Source organism: Asterias rubens, chromosome 22 (assembly GCF_902459465.1).
Source record: "Asterias rubens chromosome 22, eAstRub1.3, whole genome shotgun sequence".
NCBI lineage: Eukaryota > Metazoa > Echinodermata > Asteroidea > Forcipulatida > Asteriidae > Asterias > Asterias rubens.
This window is the reverse complement of record NC_047083.1, coordinates 10351454-10373173: the sequence shown is the minus strand read 5'-3', so window position 1 is coordinate 10373173 and position 21720 is coordinate 10351454. Positions and strand designations below refer to the sequence as shown.

The window sequence follows — 21720 nt, the reverse complement described above, 5'->3', positions numbered from 1 at the left end:
TGCCTGAACGTGGTTGCCTATAAATTGCATCATGGGACATGGACCTTTTGCACTTATTGCAGTCCAGTCCCCCAACCGGTGAGGCAGAGCGGGGTATGGCTATTGGCTTGGTCAATTTGCCTCTGAAATCTTGTTACAATCCCAAATAAATTGTTCAAAAATGAGATGAAGCACAATTGATGAATTCGTACATTTTGTAAACAGACCTTTACTAATATACAGTCCATTTATTGTGACTGTTGATGTAAGGTTCTATCGATTGGTACTGGCAGAAGAGTATTTAAAGTTACATATTTATGCCATTTTGCTGGCAACGCTTAGTACAACAATTAACTCATAAGCAGAAAGCACACTGTGATTTGCAATGGCCACATTTCTGCTAAGCTGAAAAACAAACATGTGTTGCTACATGTAGAATTTGTCTTATCCAGTTATTCCTAATTCATTCTCTTGGAGAGTGCTGTCCTAAAAAGACCAATAAATGTTTTGGTTTATCGAACTCTCCAGTTCAGCTTTTTCATAGCGTTGCCAATTAAAGCTGAATCATGCTGGAAGTTTCTGCCGGGATTACTTCTCCTGCCAGCACATATCTATAAAATAATGGAAAGAAAACTAATTAGTATGAGTAGTATACAATCATGTATCTATGTGATGCTTAAGTGGCTCAAAGATAGGGGTGTGTGACGTAGCTTTGTCAAAGATCACATCAAGTTTGTCTAATAGATTTACACACCAACCCTGCTCAATTGTTAAAATTCTAACAATATGTTCAGTTCTAAGATTTTGTACCATTCATACTTTCATTTCAATGGCACTTCTAGAAAGACAAAAGTTGAATTACAACGGTATCAATTGGTGGTTTTAAGTTTTGATTTTAGATTCTATCAAGTAGTAAATATTTTGGGGTTGAACAAAACGTCAACTGACTACAGCAGGGTGTGAACCAATGCGTATTTAATTATGCTGGCGCACAACATAGTCAGCCGGCCCTATGTTGGTAGTCTCCCTATTTTTAAATTTAGTTTAAGTTATTAGATGATAAGTCTTTTTTATCCTATTTATTCTGTAACATTTATAAACAACGGACTCAATGTCAAGTTGTTGAACCAACAATGGTTCTTTCAGAACAAACATTTGCTTTTGGGTAAGAGTTTTACTTGTGACAATTACAACTTCATTGTTTTGGGAATCAGTGAATTCATTCACATCATCTTGTTTCAGTAAACACACCAAATTACCACCACTTTTGAATTTGAATGACCCAGAAACGCTAACATGACAGGGGTGCGTCAATCAACACACTTGTAAGCAAGAATGATTTACTTCAGAGGGAGGTAACAATCTGAAACTTAGGACCCTTGAACTTTCAGATTAAAACGAATTCCTCAGTTTTGTTGTTGATGTTGATACATTGTAGTCGAGCGAATAAGAACAACGGACTCAAGCTCTATTGATGTTTCTATATACAGCAGAGCATGGGTTCGAGTCCAAGTTGTGACACTTGTGTCCTAAAGCAAGACACTTAAGCATTATTAATACGTAGTTGAATGGATAAGAACACCAGACTCAAGCTCTGTCGCTGTTTCATTTAAGCAGAGTGTGGGTTTGAGTCCCGGTCAAGACACTTGTGTCCTAAAGCAAGACACTTAACCATTATTGATATGTAGTTGAATGGATAAGAACACCAGACTCAAGCTCTGTCGCTGTTTCTATTAAGCAGAGTGTGGGTTTGAGTCCCGGTCAAGACACTTGTGTCCTAAAGCAAGACACTTAACCATTATTGATACGTAGTTGAATGGATAAGAACACCAGACTCAAGCTCTGTTGCTGTTTCTATTCCGCAGAGTGTGGGTTCGAGTCCCAGTCAAGACACTTGTGTTCTAAAGCAAGACACTTAACCATTATTGATACGTAGTTGAATGGATAAGAACACCAGACTCAATCTCTGTCGCTGTTTCTATTCAGCAGAGTGTGGGTTCGAGTCCCGGTCAAGACACTTGTGTTCTAAAGCAAGACACTAAACCATTATTGATACGTAGTTGAATGGATAAGAACACCAGACTCAAGCTCTGTTGCCGTTTCTATTCCGCAGAGTGTGGGTACGAGTCCCGGTCAAGACACTTGTGTCCTAAAGCAAAACACTTAACCATTATTGATACGTAGTTGAATGGATAAGAACACCAGACTCAAGCTCTGTTGCTGTTTCTATTCCGCAGAGTGTGGGTACGAGTCCCGGTCAAGACACTTGTGTTCTAAAGCAAAACACTTAACCATTATTGATACGTAGTTGAATGGATAAGAACACCAGACTCAAGCTCTGTTGCTGTTTCTATTCCGCAGAGTGTGGGTACGAGTCCCGGTCAAGACACTTGTGTCCTAAAGCAAAACACTTAACCATTATTGATACGTAGTCGAGTTGATACATATAAAAATACCAGAGCATTGGTTCGAGTCCCGGTCGAGACACTTATGTTCTAAAGCAAAACACTTAACCATTTTTAGTACGTAGTTGAATGGATAAGAACACCAGACTCAAGCTCTGTTGCTGTTTTTATTCCGCAGAGTGTGGGTTTGAGTCCCAGTCAAGACACTTGTGTCCTAAAGCAAAACACTTTTAAACCTTAATGATACGTAGTTGAATGGATTTAAGAATAAGGACTCGAGCTCTGTCACTGTTTCTATTCAGCAGTCCTTTGGTTGAGTTTTAGATGCTCAAAGATCGTGTAAAATGATGTCTTTGCCCCAAGATGGTGTAACTGTAAAATAATATCTTTGACCCCACTTGCCACCCCTACCCCTCCCTCCCCAGTCTCTGGTTACTCCACAAACGTTGTAAACAACTTGGCTACTTAATATTGTTATGAATCTTGTAAATTACTCACAGATAGAAGTCCTTTGGTAGAGTTTTAGATGCTCAAAGATCGTGTAAAATGATGTCTTTGCCCCAAGATGGTGTAACTGTAAAATGATATCTTTGACCCCTCTTGCCACCCCTCCCCCCTCCCTCCCCAGTCTCTGGTTACTCCACAAACGTTGTAAACAACTTGGCTACTCAATATTGTTATGAATCTTGTAAATTACTCACAGTTAGAGATCCTTTGGTAGAGTTTTAGATGCTCAAAGATCGAGTAGTTTGTACTCAAATGCTCAGGACATGTTGTTTACATATGGCAACCGTCTATGTCTAGTTCCCAGTCTCTAAGAAGTGGTAATACAGGTAGTGATGGGTGTCTGACTATTTTTTCCTTTAATATTTACTGGGAAAATGTAGGTGAATAAGTGTTAGTTTTCAGAGTTTTTTCGTTGAAAATGAGTTGTTTTTGAATCACAATGTATGTAAACTGATTTAATTGTCTTAGAATTGGTAAAAAAATGTACAAGAATTGTAAATATCGATGTACGAAAATGCGTTAGGTGTAGTATGTATTGTTATTGTAAGTTGAACCGTAGGCCTATATACGTGTATACACATTGTTAAAGCCAATTAAGTTGCATTTAAAGGCCGTTTTTTGAGTTAAGTTGTACATTTTGGATGAATTTTGAAGAGGAAATGTTTGGATTGATGTAGTAGAACGGTGTAAGCAGTGTGAAGGTGTTTAGAAGTATTTTGGGGACGTTTTAGTGATGTAAATCGTAATTCTTTTTCGAGTTTCATGACTTTTGCACTTAGAATTATTTTTTTTTTTCACCGATTTGCACCAAAATTAACGAGCGTACGTTTCAAGCGATTTTAAGAAAATGATTTTCCAAAAATGCGTAAAAAATGTAAGTTTTTGGTAAAAAAAACTTTTCTAACAACTTTTTTCACCAAAATTAACGAGCGTGCGTTTCAGGCGATTTTAATTTTTTCATAGACCGTTAAAAAAAAAATTAACGGTCTTTTTTTTTTTTTTTTTTCCAAAAATCGAAAAATATCAAAAAATTCTTGCCTCCCTCTCCCCCCTCCCCCCTCTCTTCCCGGTGCCGCCTCCCCCTCTCTCTCTGGTCCCGGTGTCGTCCCCTCCTCGTGGTGCCGCCTCCGTGTTGACTCCTGCTGCTGCGTCTCCTCTCCGTGCGTCAAGACCTGTACATGTTCCTGTGGAAGAAACGTGGGTTATTTCTTTATTTCGCTTACCTCATGGTCCGTGCCGGGGCTCGAACCTCTCATCTTGTCCTCGCGAAACTGTAACCTTATCCACTAGGCCACAACGATGACTGTACAGATCATACATTTTTTGGAGTGATGAATATTACACAACAACGTATGTATTGCATTGCGTTATATATTTACGGGAATAAATAATTAAATAGCCCCCTCTGTTGGTCAAAATTGTCCAGTGTGTAATAAAAAAACTTGTTGCTGTTTTTAATGGAAAAAAAACACGTTTTTGCCAATCATTTAAGGAGTCCGATTTAGTGTAAATAAAGTTTACCCTTTCATAGCTTCTATAATTAAGCTCAAATATTATAACCCCCCCTTCTAAAATATAATATTTAAAACAAAGACGATTATTAAAAAAGAACACATGACACACTTTCTTTTATTAAATTCATACTCCCATATTTTATTTGAACAAATATAAATAATTATATCTCTTTTAATAATAGGCAAATTCTAATACAAATTATTGGTCGAATTATGCTACAACAGTTTTAACAATTCGTGACAAACAAGTTCTTCACAAGAAAAATAGTAATTTAAGACAATCTAAAACAAGTAATTTAAGACAATCTAAAACAAGTAATTTAAGACAATCTAAAACAAGGATAGCTCTATTTTCTACACTGGTGATGGAAACTCACAATGAAAATGAAAGAAATAAAGAGATTGTAAATTTAGATAAATTATTGATATTATATCTATCCTCTCAGTAGAGTGTCTGTCTTCGAATTACAAGAACTTAAATACTCAGACTTCTATTTACAACAATACATAAGTTTTTATTTGAAGATGCTATGTCAGATTTTTGGCCGATTTGACCCAGGTATTTTGATGGGGGTCGAGAAAATTACAAGCTTTCATTTGAGCCATTGCTCAAAAAAGTCCACCAATTATTAGTAGCAGTCAAATAAAGTGCTCAAAATTAGGTTTTGTCGGGATCCTGACAATATATCACGTGACCAATTCTTATGTGTTTTATAAGAAACGTTTTACATTTTTTTTATGGTTCCTGTCCGTTCAAAGTAAAAGTTAAACTTTTTTTCGTTAGAGCGGGTGATACTCTTTGAAATACCATTCACTCAAAAAAATCTATTTTTTAATGTTTGGGGCCAAAAATCTGACATAGTATCTTTAAATACTCAGATTTTTAATTACAACAATACATAAGTTTTTATTCAAGGTATTATACAGGATTGGTAGAGCTGACATAATGTCAAACTTGCGAGTCAGTTTCGAAAATGAGCATAATTTTTCGCATGTGAACGCACTATCCTGAATTTTGATTGTAACAACTGAAACCAGCTATATGCAGACCTATTCCCAGATTTTTTTAAGACGAGTTTCTTGTTGCTTTCAAACTTTTAAAGAAGATCTATGTTTATCCTGCCCAATCCTGTATAATACCTTTTAAGACACTGGACACATTGATAATTGACAAAGACCAGTCTTCTCACTTGATGTACCTCAACAAATGCATAAACAAAGAAAACCAAAAAATTTGAGCTCAATTGTTCGTTGAAGTCGCAAACGCCCTTGTTGTGCATAAGTTGTGTTCTTTCAAATGCTTGATTTCGGGACCTCAAAATCTAATTCTGAGGTCTCCAAATCAACTTAAAATATTTTAGTGGAAAATTACTTGTCTTTAAAACTACGTACTTCAGAGGTGCCTAACAATTATTTTGAGTAATTACCAATAGTGTCCAGTGCCTTTAACTTTCAGTTTATTGAAAGCTAACTTTTAACCAAATTTATTGGTGGTCACATTTGAGCCAAACAAAATGATAGCTATGTTTCCTTATACATGTTCATTTGAAATAATTTGGTAGTTTTCAGTTGGGCCACACAGAAATATAATCATGTTTCCTATCACGCTGAATTTAGGTAACACTTGGGCAACATTTGGGCAACATTTGTCTTAATAGTTTGGCTAAACAAAAATATAGTCATGTTTCCACTGAAAAAGGGTAAGTGCACAGGTGGGCAATGCTTTTAGAATTTTTATCCTGTAACACTGAAAACAAGGCGAGTACAACTTGCTAGGTGTTGCTAAAGTGGTCAACAAGTAGGGTGTATAGGCAGGCGATATTTCTATTTGCATGATTTGTTTTCCACAAATGTCAGGTTTGACTGACAGTCCGTCTGAGTTCCTTTAGTTTTTGCACTCAATTTTATAAGTCAATGAATGACAAAATAAAAAATGTTTGCATAATAATTCCAATCAGCAGTTATTTTGCATTAATTTAGCATTATTTTGTTTGGCCCATCTAAACTTTTCCTTACTCCCAAAATAATTCTTAAATTTTACAAATATTGTTTGAAGCTTTTACAAAATAGGTTTCTTACTCAGCCTTGGATTCTACACCCTTGATAGCATCAGCAAAACCTAAACGGTTGTCCACTCGATCAAATTTGGAGTAGTGTTTACCAATGAAGATGTCACCAAGGATCCAAAGAGCGCCCAGAGGGTTGGGGTGTACGAAAGTCCATTCTTATGATTCCACTCACGCAAAGTGTCTGTCTCCCCTCTCGGTTTCCTAAAATGCAAGACAAGGAGAAGATCATTTACATCAGTTATACTCAAGACGTTAACCCAAGAGGGTCAAAGTAAAAACCAGCTCTTTTCAGAGCCACCAGGGGTACCCAAACAAATTTATAAAACCTCACCTGGACTAACACAAAATGTCATCAGCCAACAAAAATTAATCAACAGTTTCTTCAGTTTGGCCGAACAAAAATATAATTATGTTAACTATTACATTGATGTTAGGTAACAGGTGGGCAATAAATTTGGCCAAACAAAAATTATGACTCCCACTATGGAAAATTGGCAGGTAAATAGTTAGGGCCAAACAAAAATATAGGATTGTTCTCAAAGTTATGTCATCATCAGCTAAATAAATTCATCAACAGTTTCTTGGGGTAAAACAATATACACTATAAAGGTAGAGGTGATGGTTACACAACTAACCCTAGTCCTAACCCTATCCCTAGGAATAGGGTTTGGGATAGGGTTTAAATTTTGCAGGATGCTTACTATACTACTTTATCAGCCATACGAAATAGTAGGCTTTGGAATGCAAAATTCAACTTGCTTGTAAGGTCATTACATGAATATTACCACCATTCAAACTGATGAATTGTTTGGGTCTGAAATTCACACAAGAGTGAACACAAAAGTACTGCCTTAACAAACATTGGACACATTTGGTATATTATTCAGACCAGTATTCTCACTTTGTGTATCCCAACATTTTGCATAAAGTATCAATCTAAGAAAGGCATTAGGCATGAAGTCTTTCTCAAATTTAAATATTTTACTGAGAAATTCCCTCATTCTCAAAAACTCTCATGTTACTTCAGAAGGAGTTGTTTCTCACAATCAACAGCTCCTGAGTTGCTCATTTCCAAGCAAGTTGTTATGCTTATACATATTCTGAGGCCCATAACCAATAGTAAGAAATAAAAGAAAAAAAGTCTGCCCGAAGATAAGAACAAAACCATAACCCCCCCAAAAAAGATATCCGCCCCCCCCCCTTCGAAGGAAAAGTCACCCCAAAAGGGCCATACTTTTGTTTAATGAAACCAGAAAAAAACGCTGCCCCCCTCAAAACAAATTCAAATACAATTAGCCCCCCCTAAAAAAAAGGGGGGGGGGGTCTGCCCCCTAAACAAAAAGTTTAAAAAATAAAAAAGGGGAAAAAAATCGTCCACCCCAAAATAAACGCACAAAAACAAAACATAACCCCCCCCCCAAAAAAAACATCTGCCCCCCTCAAAGAAACTCCCCCCCCCCAAAAAAAAAGAATGAATAAAAAAAAGGAAAACAGTCGTCCATGGCCAAAATAAAAATAAAACATTACCCCCCACCCCCCCCCCCAAAAAAAAAACACCCCAAAAATCCATCTGCCCCCCCACCCTCAAAGAAAAAGTCGCCCAAACACCCATAAACATCTTTTAATGAAAAAAAGGCTGCCCCCAAACAAAACCCACAAACAAACTGCCCCCCCCCCTAAAAAAAAGTCTGCCCCCTAAAAAAAAATGTTTTAAAAACTGGAAAAAAGTCCGTCCCAAAAATAAAAACACAGGAAAAAAAAATCCGCCACCCCCCCCAAAAAAAAGTCCACCAAAACGCCCTTTACATTTTTTTTTGAAAAAAGGGTGCCATCCCCCCTGCCCCCCTAAAAAAAAAAAAGGTCTGGCCCCCCTAAAAAAAATGTAAAAAAAGGGGGGAAAAAGTCCGTCCCCAAAATAAAAAAACATCCGCCCCCTCACCCTCAAAGTAAAAGTTCCCCAAAACGCCCTAAAAAACATTTAATTAAAAAAAAGGATGCCCCCTGAAACAAAAGCCTTAAACAAATTTAAAATACAACCTGCTCCCTGGAAAAAAAATGGTAAACCCCCTAAAAATAAAAATAAAAAAAGGTCCGCCCCAAAATGAAAACACAGAAAAAAACACAAAAAAACCATCTGCCCCATTCAAAGAAATATTCCCGCAAAGCTTTCAATTTTGTTTAATGACAAACAGGCTGCCCCCCTCAAACAAAACCCACAAATTTAAATACCATCTGCCCCCCCCCCCCAAAGACAAAGGTCCGCCATCTTAAAAAAAGAAAAAGGAAAAAAGTCCAGCCCCAAAAATAAAAACACGAAAAAGCCACAAAACCCCCAAAAATATCTGCCCCCCCCCCCCCTAGGAAGAAGTCCCCGAAACGTCCCTAAAAAAAAACTCGCAAACAAAACTCGCAAACAATCTGCCCCCTTAATTTAATGTAAAAAAAAGGAGAACAAAAATTCCGCCCCAAAATAAAAACACAAAAAAAACCATAAAGCCCCCCCCCCTTAAACAAAAATTCCACCCCCCCAATAAATTTTTGTTTGAAAAAAGGCTGCCCCCTCAAACGAAACCAACAAACAAATTTAAAATACAATCTTCCCCCACCTAGAACATGGACAAAACATAAAAATAAAACAAACATCCGCCCCCCCCCCCCCATTTAAAGAATAAGTCCCCCCCCCCAAAAAAAAAAAAAAAAAAAAAAAAAAGAAAAAAAGCCGCCCCCCCCCCCTCAAACGAAACTCGAAAACAAATTTAAAATACAATCTGCCCCTCAAATAAAATGTAAAAACAAAGGAAAACAAATCTGGCCCCAAAATATACAACCCCCCCCCCCCCCCCCCCCCTTCAAAGAAAAATTCCCCCAAAACACCCCTAAACTGTTTGTTGGAAAAAAAAATTGCTGCCCCCTCAAAAAAAAAAAAAATTATAAAACCAATCTGGCCCACCCACCCCCTTAGAAAAATAAAAAGTCCCCCAACACCCCTATTTTTTAAGGCTGCCCCCCTCAAACAAGCCCCCCCCCAAAAAAAAATAAATAAATAAATAAATAAATAAATAAATACAATCTTCCCCCTAAAAAAAACCTTGCACCCTTAAAAAAAAACAAGTCCGCCCCCCCAAAAAAAAGCCACAGCTACAAATATTTATAAATTCCTAGTTACGGGCCTGTGAGTAATTACTAAAATGTGTCCAGTGCCGTTAACAAGCAAGTTCTAGTGCTCTGATAAATAGCTTTCTTTATGCAGCCATCTAGTGTCCTAAAAGTCTCCATTGAACTTACCTTTACTTTGACGAGATTGACAGGAGGTGCAGCACCCATCAAGCTTACAAATCTATTCCTCGTCAGCTGTTGGCCAAAAAAGAGGTCCCTGTGTCACAGATTGCTTTGCAACCACCATCGAAGAACTTTCCTAGTGGAGATTTTCTCTGTTCAGCAGTAGACCCTGAAATGGTAAGAAAAATACAAACTTTGACTCCACATTGGGGTAAGGGTTGCAAATTATCAGCATTTATAATTATCAGTTAAATTACAATAAAACATTTCTGACATGGGGAAATAAGCTACTTAGGGGCCATTAAGAATAGTCAATGTTGAAAAACATATATGTTTTAATAATTGGGGCGCAATAAAAATAAAGTCATGATTCCAAAACCCTTAGAAAATTTGTAAGTGGGCGACAGGTTTCCTATAATTACACCAAGGCCAAACAAAATATATGACATGTTTTATGTTACCTGACCTACCCCCCAAATTACGCTGTGAACTCCTTGACCCTTAACTTTTTATTTGTCCTTTATAAATATAAAACAAATTAATTATATGGGATTGTCACCATGTACTTTGTATGACCAAAGAGCAAGTTTGCATGTGTCTCAGGCGTGGGTGGGCAGTTAGTATTTGGTTGGTTTTCTTTAACCCGCTATACACTAATGTGTATAAACACAGAGTACACTGAACTTTCCCAAGTTTTGTGTAACAGTCACAGGGATACCACTCCAGTAGGATTCAAACCCATCACCATTGAAAATAATACCAGGATTATTATTAAATGTCATCAAATTTTAAAATCTCACAGTGTAAGATGTTAAAAATTGTTTAAGCCAAACTATAGAAATAACCTCTACCCAACCCTTTACTGTATACATTGTACCTATGGTGGGGAAAAATCTGAGCCTATTACTAAACACACATTTAAAGTGTCTACTGCACATGACAGACTTTTCTATATGTGTGCATAATTAATTAAATCCTGCCCATTCTAGTTGTCCAATGAGCATCCATAATGCACATGAGGGTGACTACCTTGTTCCCAACAGTACCTGATGATCAGACTCTTGTATGTGGACTAAACATTGTGGGGATGAGCGCGCCACCTCTTGCATATTGCATGAGGGCCTATGTGTTATTCCTTGTTATTCTCAAGCTTACCAGGTCCATCTTTCCCAAGTTTAGGTTTGATGAGTCCATTGTACTCTGTCAGTCTTAGTCTCTCCGAAGCATTACAAGTCATAAGCTCTGGATGGATCTGTGCGTAGATGCTCTCCTTGATCTTGTTGAAGGCCTTAAGTAGCAACTCCTTTAAATACAAATAATAAATACATTTGATCAAATAATCAATATAGTATGTGCCTCAAATAATAATCAGGGTTTGTGACTCACAAAGTTTTTATAGGGAAATAAAGTCTGCAAACTGGCCAACATCAAAGACAACAAAAATGTTTTGAAAATATGAAAATAAAGAATTTTTTAAGCAAGGGATATTAAAAGAGAAAAGTTATGGCTTATTGAAATGCAAACAGGGCTATGAACTTTGATTATAAATACAAATGAGGCTCGATCAAAGAGGCATATTTTGGATTACGTAAACAAATAGCAAAACAAAATTAAAAAGGTATTTGAATGGAAATTGAAATGCAAAGCAAGAAATAAGGGAAGAAGAACTCTTATTATTATACAACAAAAATATTCACATAATGAAATTATTTTAAAACACAAGATTTAAGCAAGAAATAAGGGAAGAAACTGTTATTATTATACAACAAAAATATTCACAAAATGTAATTATTTTATAATACAAGATTTAAGCAAAAAATAAGGGAAGAAACTGATGTTATTATTATACAACAAAAATATTCACACAATGAAATTATTTTAAAATGGGAAGAAACTGTTGTTGTTATTATACAACAAAAATATTCACAAAATTAAATTTTTAACAACACAAGATTTAAGCAAAACACAAGGGAAGAAGCTGTTGTTATTCAATATACAACAAAAATATTCACAACATGAAATTATTTTAAAACACAAGATTTAAGCAAGAAATAAGGGAAGAAACTGTTGTTATTATTATACAACAAAAATATTCACAAAATGTAATTATTTTATAATACAAGATTTAAGCAAAAAATAAGGGAAGAAACTGATGTTATTATTATACAACAAAAATATTCACACAATGAAATTATTTTAAAATGGGAAGAAACTGTTGTTGTTATTATACAACAAATATATTCACAAAATTAAATTTTTAACAACACAAGATTTAAGCAAAACACAAGGGAAGAAGCTGTTGTTATTCAATATACAACAAAAATATTCACAACATGAAATTATTTTAAAACACAAGATTTAAGCAAGAAATAAGGGAAGAAACTGTTGTTATTATTATACAACAAAAATATTCACAAAATGTAATTATTTTATAATACAAGATTTAAGCAAAAAATAAGGGAAGAAACTGATGTTATTATTATACAACAAAAATATTCACACAATGAAATTATTTTAAAATGGGAAGAAACTGTTGTTGTTATTATACAACAAATATATTCACAAAATTAAATTTTTAACAACACAAGATTTAAGCAAAACACAAGGGAAGAAGCTGTTGTTATTCAATATACAACAAAAATATTCACAACACGAAATTATTTTAAAACACAAGATTTAAGCAATACGTAGGGGAAGAAACTGTTGTTATTCAATATACAACAAAAATATTCACAACATGAAATTATTTTAAAACACAAGATTTAAGCAAAACATAGGGGAAGAAACTGTTGTTATTATTATACAACAACCATGTATACAAACAAAAATATTAAAAATAAATAAATTATTCAACAATGAAAGATGTAAGCAAGAAATAAGTGAAGAAAAAAGTTATTATTAACTCATTTTATAGGTCTACATATGTACAATACATAAGAGTAAAAACATTCAAATTTTAACAAGTTATTTGGAAGGAATTTTAAAGAGGAAATTTTAAAGAGATACAAAATATGTAGGAACACCTACAAGGACAGTAATAATTCAATAATGTCAGGCGAAATGTTGACACAATATTCACCGTGTGTTGGCCGGGGGGGGGCACACATAATCAGTCCTGCGGCTGTCACACACATGCATGACACACACACATTAGCATCACACAATGACAGTGGAAACAATCGACAGTCGTGGCTCGTTAGAATAGTAGTACTGTGGTATTGTATGCGGACATTTAAGCAAGAACTTAGAAGAACGTCAGTATTAATCATTCATATTCATTCAATCATTGTGATTTGTTATGCAATCGACAGACAGACAAGAGACATACATGACACTTGACAGTCTTCTCTTGCGTTCGTTCAAATTCAATCGTAAGCTAATCAAACAAAACTTACTCAAAATGCCGGGTGGTCTGCCTGAAATTTGCACTCATTCTCCGGCTGGCTGTTCCCTGTAACTTGATGTGAATTCCCATGGAGAGGTTCGCATTTGCAGACGACAGACAGCAAACAGAACATTGGTTTTAAAAATCTTTTCAAAATAAACATTCTTCGTTGTTATGCAGAAGCCATTTTCCAACCAGTATAGTCCCCATTCGCTTGCATTTATGCTTGCTTCTCTCCACACTAAATACCTGCGTAATAAAATAGTTAAGGGTCCAGACTAATTCTGTTAGTTCTCAAAAGAGGGCGTTGTTTACATTTTATCATATCGGGTCCTCTGCATTTTTTGGGGGGTCGAAAGTCCTCATCGTCCTTTCGCGTAGTGCGTAAAATATGAATGTACTTTTCCAGTTTTAATATTTATTTTAAACCGTCCTTATTGGAATTACAACTCAAATGATCTAGACAAAGATTCTTTTCTTCAACAATGCATCGTTTCTCAATGGAATATTTAATAAATACAAATTATATATACATGTATTTTTCACTCAAATTCGATATGCTTAAACCTTATTAATAAAATAATTGTTATTCTCCACCTCTTGCCTGGGCCCAATTTCATAAAGCTGTTTAGCAGAAAATACTGCTTAACCAAATTAATTATTTAAGCAAAAATACAAATTAATGATTATGGCACCAGGCAATCTGTATTAGACTGCGTGACTTGTTCTTGGCGAAAGGCATGTCACTCAGATTATCCAATTTGAAAGAAAGATAGAACTTAATAAAAGTTTTCTGTCTGCCTTTGCGAAGCTTTATTATTAACACATAACTAACTATTTTTCAATAATTATTATCTTACACTGTGTTCGATGTTGGGGGCACTCATTCTGAAAAGAACCAGCCTGCTTTTACTACCTGGGGCTGGGTAGAAAGCGGCCGGTGTCAGATGCAATTGTGTACGCAATGCAATACTGTCCGCTCCGGACACTTTTGCATAATATGCAATCGTGTCCGGGCTATCAAAAACCGTCCGGTGGGTATAACTAAACCTACGTATGCGGCATGACTGTTCACGTATTATGATACCAAACGGCCCAACATTTCAATGCACTAGCTCGTAAAACAAATGCGAACATATTCCGTCGACCAAGGGCGTTTAATTTACTACAAGGACGGTTTTGCACGCTGGCGGACACAACTGCATAATATGCAAATGTGTCCGGTGGACACAATGGCATTATGCAGCAGCGTCCGGGCGGACACGATTGCATATGCAAAACCGTCCGGCGGACATTATTGCATATGCAATAATGTTCTCCGTATAGTATTGCTTAGAGGTCATAATTGCATGCGACACCGGAACTACTCTATAGATATTAGTAAATAGTTCTTCACTAACTACAGCCGAGGGTATGTTCTTGTCCCAACGTTTCGACTAGTTTGCTCTAGTCATCGTGAGTCTGACCATGGTCTGACTGAAATAATGGGGAGAAGTGAGCTTATTTTAAAGGGGTTCAAAGGATCCCGTGACAGTCAATTAATGCTCTGATTGGTTCTGTGGTTGGCGGGCTCAGGGCTATTGTTAGGGTTGCCTTTTGTGTGAGAAAGCCCTGTGAAGTGGTGCGTGTTAGTAGACAGGGGGTTGTTAGAGGAGGAGGGTGGTAGGATGGTATGCCAAATACTGCTAATAAAGCGCTGCGTATATCAATGTCTCTCAGGACTAGCTCATAACTTAAACCAAGGCCCAATTTCATAAAGCTGTTAATCAGAAAAATACTGCATAGCAAATTTCTTTGCGCAGCAAAGTATGGGGCACCAATTGCAACAATGTAAACTTTTAGATGGTAGCAAGTTTTTGTTAAGCAAGATGTGTATGTGCTTAGCAAGTTTTTGTGCTTAACAGGCTTTATCGAAAGGGGCCCTGATCCAATCTAATGACACGGTTTAGATCGGTAGATCTATATCTCAATACTTCGAATGCAGAAAAGTAGTGGTATCAGCTTAAAAACGAAAACAAAAAGAGTTGACATGTTCGCCTCTTTAAGTTATGGCGAACACCACAAAAGGGCACGGTTTGGCAAGTGTGTATAAAGACAGATTTACCAAAATAAACAGCATGCAGTCACAATGGTCATCATAATCTAAAAATAGCTCATGTCAGTCAACATCAATTTAATAATGATCTCAAAGGTATATGGAAAACGTTTTACCTCGTCCGTTCCATCAGTTTCCTTTTCACACAATACTCAACGCATTGGAACAAACCATAGATCGGCAACCCAAGGTGCCAATTCAATTTCATTAAGCTGTTTACTAGTAAGCAAATTTGTTGTGCTTACTGTAGAAGAACAATTTGCGTAGGCATTTATAAGCGTATTTCACCATGGTTTCTCAAGTTAGCAGAACAATTATCAACGCGCATGCACCTTCACCATATGGAATTGCATGCACTTGTGTGTTTCCCGCGGATTAGCCATGCATTAACCCTTGCTTACAGTAAAAGCTTATAGAAATTCTGCTAAGGGATGCCCCGTGAGCATCGGCTTCTTACATGTTTTATGAATTTAGGCCCAGATCCCTCATTACCAACCAAACCAATTGGAGCGGTAAACCACAGACTAACTAATGAGAATATTGCTCATCGAAGCCAAGAAAACAACCAGAAACACCGTGAACTCTACTGAGCATGCACTGTTACATTTTGACTCGTCACAACAATGCTGCGACAAAATGACGTCATGATTCATAGAGTTTCTGTACAGCCCTCGTTCCAGATGGACGTTATCGATATTTGTACATTTATCTGTTCCCTTTTTATGGCAGGTTCGATGCGTAACTGAATTTTCACTGCGTAATACACGTTTCTGTATAGAAAAAAGAAACAAGAATCAATTCAAAATAGAAAGTACTTGGTAGGGATTCGAACCCACGTTCTGGAGTAGGCGTGGCGGGAGATTCTATTCAACCCAGGGCGAACTAAAAACTTTTTCTGATAGCGCCCTCTTTTGAAGCCTCCTCCTCCAGCCCGTGTTAATTTCCCCCACGGGAAACAAAAATCTTATGCGGACAGAGTTCCCTGAGACAACGGCAATTTCATAAAGTTGTTTAACAGAAAATTCCTTTGCTAGGCAAGAAATGAGTGGGGTAACATTAACGGCAATGGTAAACGAGCAAGTTGTTGTGCTTACAGGCTTAATGGAATTGGGCCCGAGCAGCTTAAGCAAACCATCGAGCGTGCACAGTGTAAACTATAGCCAGGGCTCAGTTTCATGAAGCTAGCTGTTTAGCAGAAGAAAAAAAAATGTGTGGAACACCAGTTGAAACAATGTTGTGGAATGTTGGCTGGAATGACTCAGCTAAGCTAAATACTTACCACACACTTATCGTTACAGTTGATTAAATATATTCCCGCCGGATTAAAAGGTTCTGCGCAGTTTGGATCTCCACCTGTGAGTTTTTTTCCAGGTTTCTCAGCATACGTGCAGTTGTAACATCTTAATCCTTCCACATCAACAGCAACCACTATCAAACAAGAAGCAAATAATGTATGGTTTATTTAAAAACATTCAAAACTTTGCTGTCTATCATCTGAATTGATGTCAATCCATGTCAAACCATAGGACAGATCTTCGTCCTTTCTCTATGATCAAACGACCCTGACTGTAATTTAATATCACTTCCTCTGTCGACTCCGGCGGCGTCATTAGATACAGAATGGTCTTCATTTGTAAATTAATCCAATTATTCAAGGGCATCGTCTGCTCAATTCGCCCATCGGGTTACATGCAAGCAATTTTCATGGTTAAAGGCACTTGACACTATAGATAATAACTCAAAATAAAAATGTTAGCATAAAAACTTACTTGGTAACGAGTAATGGAGAGCTGTTGGTAGTATAAAACATTGTGAGAAACAGCTCCCTCTGAAGTAACGTAGTTTTTGAGAAAGAAGTAATTTCTCACTAAAATATTTTAACTGAGTTTGAGAGCTGAGGTGAGGTCTCCATTTCAAGGCATCTGAAGGGACACATTTTGTGCGACAAGAGTGTTTGGGTTTTAAGAAGCAACCATAATTTTATAGTAAACTTGCGGGTGCAACCTTTTTATTAAATCTCTTTTGTACTGGTGCGTGGCTATGAAAAGAGCTAGTGTGACAGGAAATGTTGCAAATAATTGCAAATATTTGCGATGTCGCAAATAATTATTTGCAATGTCGTAAATGTCTTGGCAAATATTTCAAATATTTGCGATATCCTTACAGTCCAGGGTTATCAATAATTATCAGAGTAATTGGTTAAAGAAATTTAATGTATTTTTTGTTTGCTTTAGATAAGCGCACGGAACAAAATATGTAAACAAACAGCAATATCCAGTAGTATGTTGGTTCTAAAAAGCTATCATAATTATACAGCGCTAAACCCTACGGGACCAGACTTTTTTTCTAACCCAGGGAACCGACTCACCGTAACAAATTTACTTACAGATAATCGCCAAGCTCAAATAAACACCCAGCATTCTGCACTGGATACAATTACAAGAGCACCGATAATCTGTTAAAATAATAATATCAAAGAAAACACAGTCAAATGCTTGTTTTGAGCACCCCTTCCTCTTCCATGGTTTCTTTGAGTCGGATATAATCATTGTCAACACGTTTATGATCAAAGTCAGTCATCGTTAAAATGTCCCAATCGCTTCTGTCAAAAGTCATTAAAAGTCTTGAATGTCATAAAAATTGTAAGTCTCAAATTCTACCCAAACTTGAATGAATAAATAACAATAGGCTATGATACATACCGCAACTTGCAAAAATGATGATAATTCACGCTGGACTACAACACCACTTTGGTTCAATGCTCACACTACATAATGCACGGTGGATTTCTTTTGTGGTGTAGTTCGTTAATTTGAATGTAAATTATATACAAAAATAAACGAGCCGCGCGTCATAACTGAGCGCGCAACTCAACGCACACATAAGATTTCTAATTCTTCTTGCAAAAAAATGACGCAGCGACGCCCAACGCGCTCTGAAGGCGTTTCGCGTGACGCATTAATCCTAGGTATGGAAAGCCCTCTCAATCATGTACACAAAAATCGATTAAATCAAGACGCCTGTTTTCTAGAAAAATCTGTCTCCCTGAGACTCTGCCATTAAAATGGGAACAACGTGGGCCAAAGGAGGTTGATTCAAAAGAGGGCGCTATCAGAAGACGACGTTGATGCATAGACCTTATCGCAAATACCAATGCGCAAGCGCAGACTGTTGAATGAGGTGCATTGTGGGATAGATATGGATCAAATTTGGATACCAGCAAGACCACAATGCACCTAATTCCAAGCTTTACGCGCGCGCCCCGGTATTTGCGAAAAGGTCTATGTATAGCCTGCTGAACATCAGACATCACACAACGAGGCTCTTCATCCTTGCGGATAAAGACAGGTGAAGTGCATGTAGACCAAGTTCGTCGTAATGGGGCGAGGTTGGGCGGGGTGAGGGGAGGCGACACACACCTTAGAATCTTCGTTCGGGGAGGCGGGGGGGGGGGCGCAGAATCCCATGCCATTACCACCAGCCATGGAAGTCAGTACAAGCGACAATACTCGTCAAAAACTTCTGCTTTACCCTCCCCCCAAAAAAGAAAATAAATAAATAAATAAACAAATAAATAAAATAAATATATAAAATCCCCACTCGGCAAGGTCATTATAAACTATCCTCTCGGATCTAATCTATTGTTTGTGCCATTAAATTACTACTTGTATAAAGACACTTAATCTGGTAAAAGAATTACATCAATTTAACCACAGAAACAGCTTGAAAGCACACGAAAGCACAATTTGACAATGAAAGTGTTTTCACTATGCTGTAACATCATGAAGGTTTTTCTCTATGAGCGCGGATCCTCTACGCTGTGAAGTGGGTATCGGATGAAGTTTACTGCGCTGAGAAATGACCCCCACAGTCAAAAGCGTTCGGCTTAAGTTCATAGGTCAACTCTGGTTCCCATAAGATTGGTTGTGTTTATTCTCATTTGAGGGGTGTCTCATTTTGGGTGGGAGTCCCCGAAATTTCCTGAATTCTAACATACCACAAAAAAAAAAAAAAAATAGTGGTCAGCAAAATAATTATGATGTTGGCCTTCATAATTTTGATTAATAGAATTATAATGATGAAATATTTAGTATATTATTATCGTTGATGGGGTAGAATTATAATAATGGGTGTCAAGATGGATGATGGCCTTGGTGAGTCAAAGCCCTTGGGTATCGTGGAGCTGGGTCATTAAAGGCACCGGACACCAAAGACCATGTATTCTCACTTGGTGTATCCCAACATATGCATACAAACAAACCTGTGAAAGTTTGAGCCCAATCATTGGTCATCGATTTTGAAAGAAAAAAACACCCATTGTTGCACAAACTAGTGTGATTTCAGATTACTAATGTTACACAAAGGCTTCAGGCCTGAAGTCTTTTATTATTTGAGTAAGAAATTACCTCTTGCTCAACAACAAATTACGTGACTTTAGAGGGAGCTGCATGTTTCACACGACAGTAATTAACTGGAGGTCCCTGGCATAATTTTAGCATGGTTGTAAAATATGGGTAAATCGAGCAATGTTTGACAAGATTTTGCAAGAGACGCCTTTCACACGAGGTGCATTTTGACCATGTTCGGCTTAGCAAGGGACCCTTGCTAAAAATACCTCCCGTGTGGAATAGGCTTGTGTAGCTTCTCTGTCATGAGATTATGGCATATCTGACTTTAAATTCAAAAGGTAAACAAACCTGCATGGGGCCAGCATGAAGCCATAATGTTATTACATTTCAAGCATGTTCAAGTTTCTTTGCAGAAAACGAAAGTGTACAGCGCGGCAATAGGAGACTTTCCAACGCTAGGCGGCAGCAGACATACCGGGTAAATTCCCATTGTTTACGTAGTTCTGAACATGCGCATAATTCTGAGAACAATGGATTTACCCGGTAAGTCTGCTGCCCTCTATCGTCCCAGAAAGTCTCCCATTAACCCCTTCCTCCTCACTGAGTCATAGCATGTCCCAGCGCCACGGATTTACGCTTGTGAATTTAATGCGGTCCCTAATTATAAAGAATGTCCGAGGTCAATAATTTGACCTGAGCAATGCTGTCCTTTATACTATAGAGTATGCTTTTACATCAATTGTATTCATTATCAGAAACTGACAATGTCAGACATTCTAGTATTCGGCACAATTTTTGCCAAAGTGTTCCGTTGAGCTTTGTAGTACTACTTGAGCCGGCTGATAATCTACACTTTCTCGTACTGACATTCTATCCACGAATCTACACCTTCTCGTACATTATATCTACGAATCTACCCTTTCTTGTACATTATATCCAAGAATCTACACCTTTTCCTATCTATCCTATCCTTTTCCTATCTTTCCTAACTACCCTTCCTCGTACATGCTATACACGAATCTACACTTTCTCATACATTCCAGCCACGAGTCTACACTTTCTCGTTTATACCTCCACGAATAATCATAAATAATAATAATAAACAGCATTTATAAGGCACATTATGAATAAAAAGTAATTATACATAATTCAACAATGAAGCTACACTTTATCGTCCATTCTATTAATAGAATGCAAGGTCAATGGCCCGAGTGCTGCCTTTTACACGCACGCGTCTCATTATAATAATATTGCATGCATGCTAGTCTGGTTCCCAGACCCCAAAATCTCCGACTAGGCTCTGTCGAATTTAGGATTTAAGATTTTAAACAAGAGACGTCAAGGAATCTTTGGTCAGGGGACCTGACTACATGCATGCTTATTATTTATTCGCGGTTAATATGGCACTAGCCCAAGGCCCTTAGTATAATCGTATATGATTATTGACTTCTGTTTTTCCCCGCATAATACGATGACAATTTACCAGCATATAATTGAAAAGTAATTGAAAACACCTGATAGACCTTTGATCAAAAAACATATGCTTCATTCCCTTGAGGCATTATACTTTTATTTGTTCGCAGTATGAATTATATGAAGCCATTCAAGAAAAAAATAAAAACAATTGTAAGCATGCAAGCTTACTTGGTAACGAGCAATGGGAAGCTGTTGATAGTATAAAACATTGTGAGAAACGGCTCTCTCTGAAGTAACGTATTTTTTGAGAAAGAGGTATTTCCCACTATAATATTTGAATTGAAAGACTTCAGCTGATCGAGGTCTCGAACTCAAGGCATCTGAAAGCACACAACTTGTGCGACAAGGGTGTCTTTCTCGGGGTTTTCTCGACGCCAATTGAGTCCAAATTTTCACAGGTTTGTTATTTTATGTAAAATATGTTGGGATACACCAAGTGAGAAGACTGTTTTTTTTTTTTTTTTTACAATATTACCAATTGGGTCCAGTGTCTTTAAGATGAGTCCAGTGCCTTTAAGATGGTTTAAGATGGATGGGTGGATGGGGGGGGGGGGCATTTGAGCAAATAAGCACGAGCCCGGGGCTAACCCGGGGCAGCCCCTAGTGCCCTGCTTATGGAGTGGGTCACTTGGGGTGACATGAGGTGCATGCCGTCACCACGA

At 37.2% G+C, this 21720-nt stretch overlaps 1 long non-coding RNA gene across 1 annotated transcript; it reads right to left on the bottom strand.

Moving 5' to 3' along the window:
* Positions 1 to 5200: 5200 nt before the first annotated feature.
* Positions 5201 to 13320, bottom strand: LOC117305278. The gene is made up of 4 exons (XR_004520660.1): positions 13149 to 13320; positions 10909 to 11056; positions 9760 to 9922; positions 5201 to 6675 (listed from the first exon to the last, which is right to left on the bottom strand). It is a non-coding gene; the product is annotated as an uncharacterized LOC117305278 (long non-coding RNA).
* Between the last annotated feature and the right edge of the window lie 8400 nt (positions 13321 to 21720).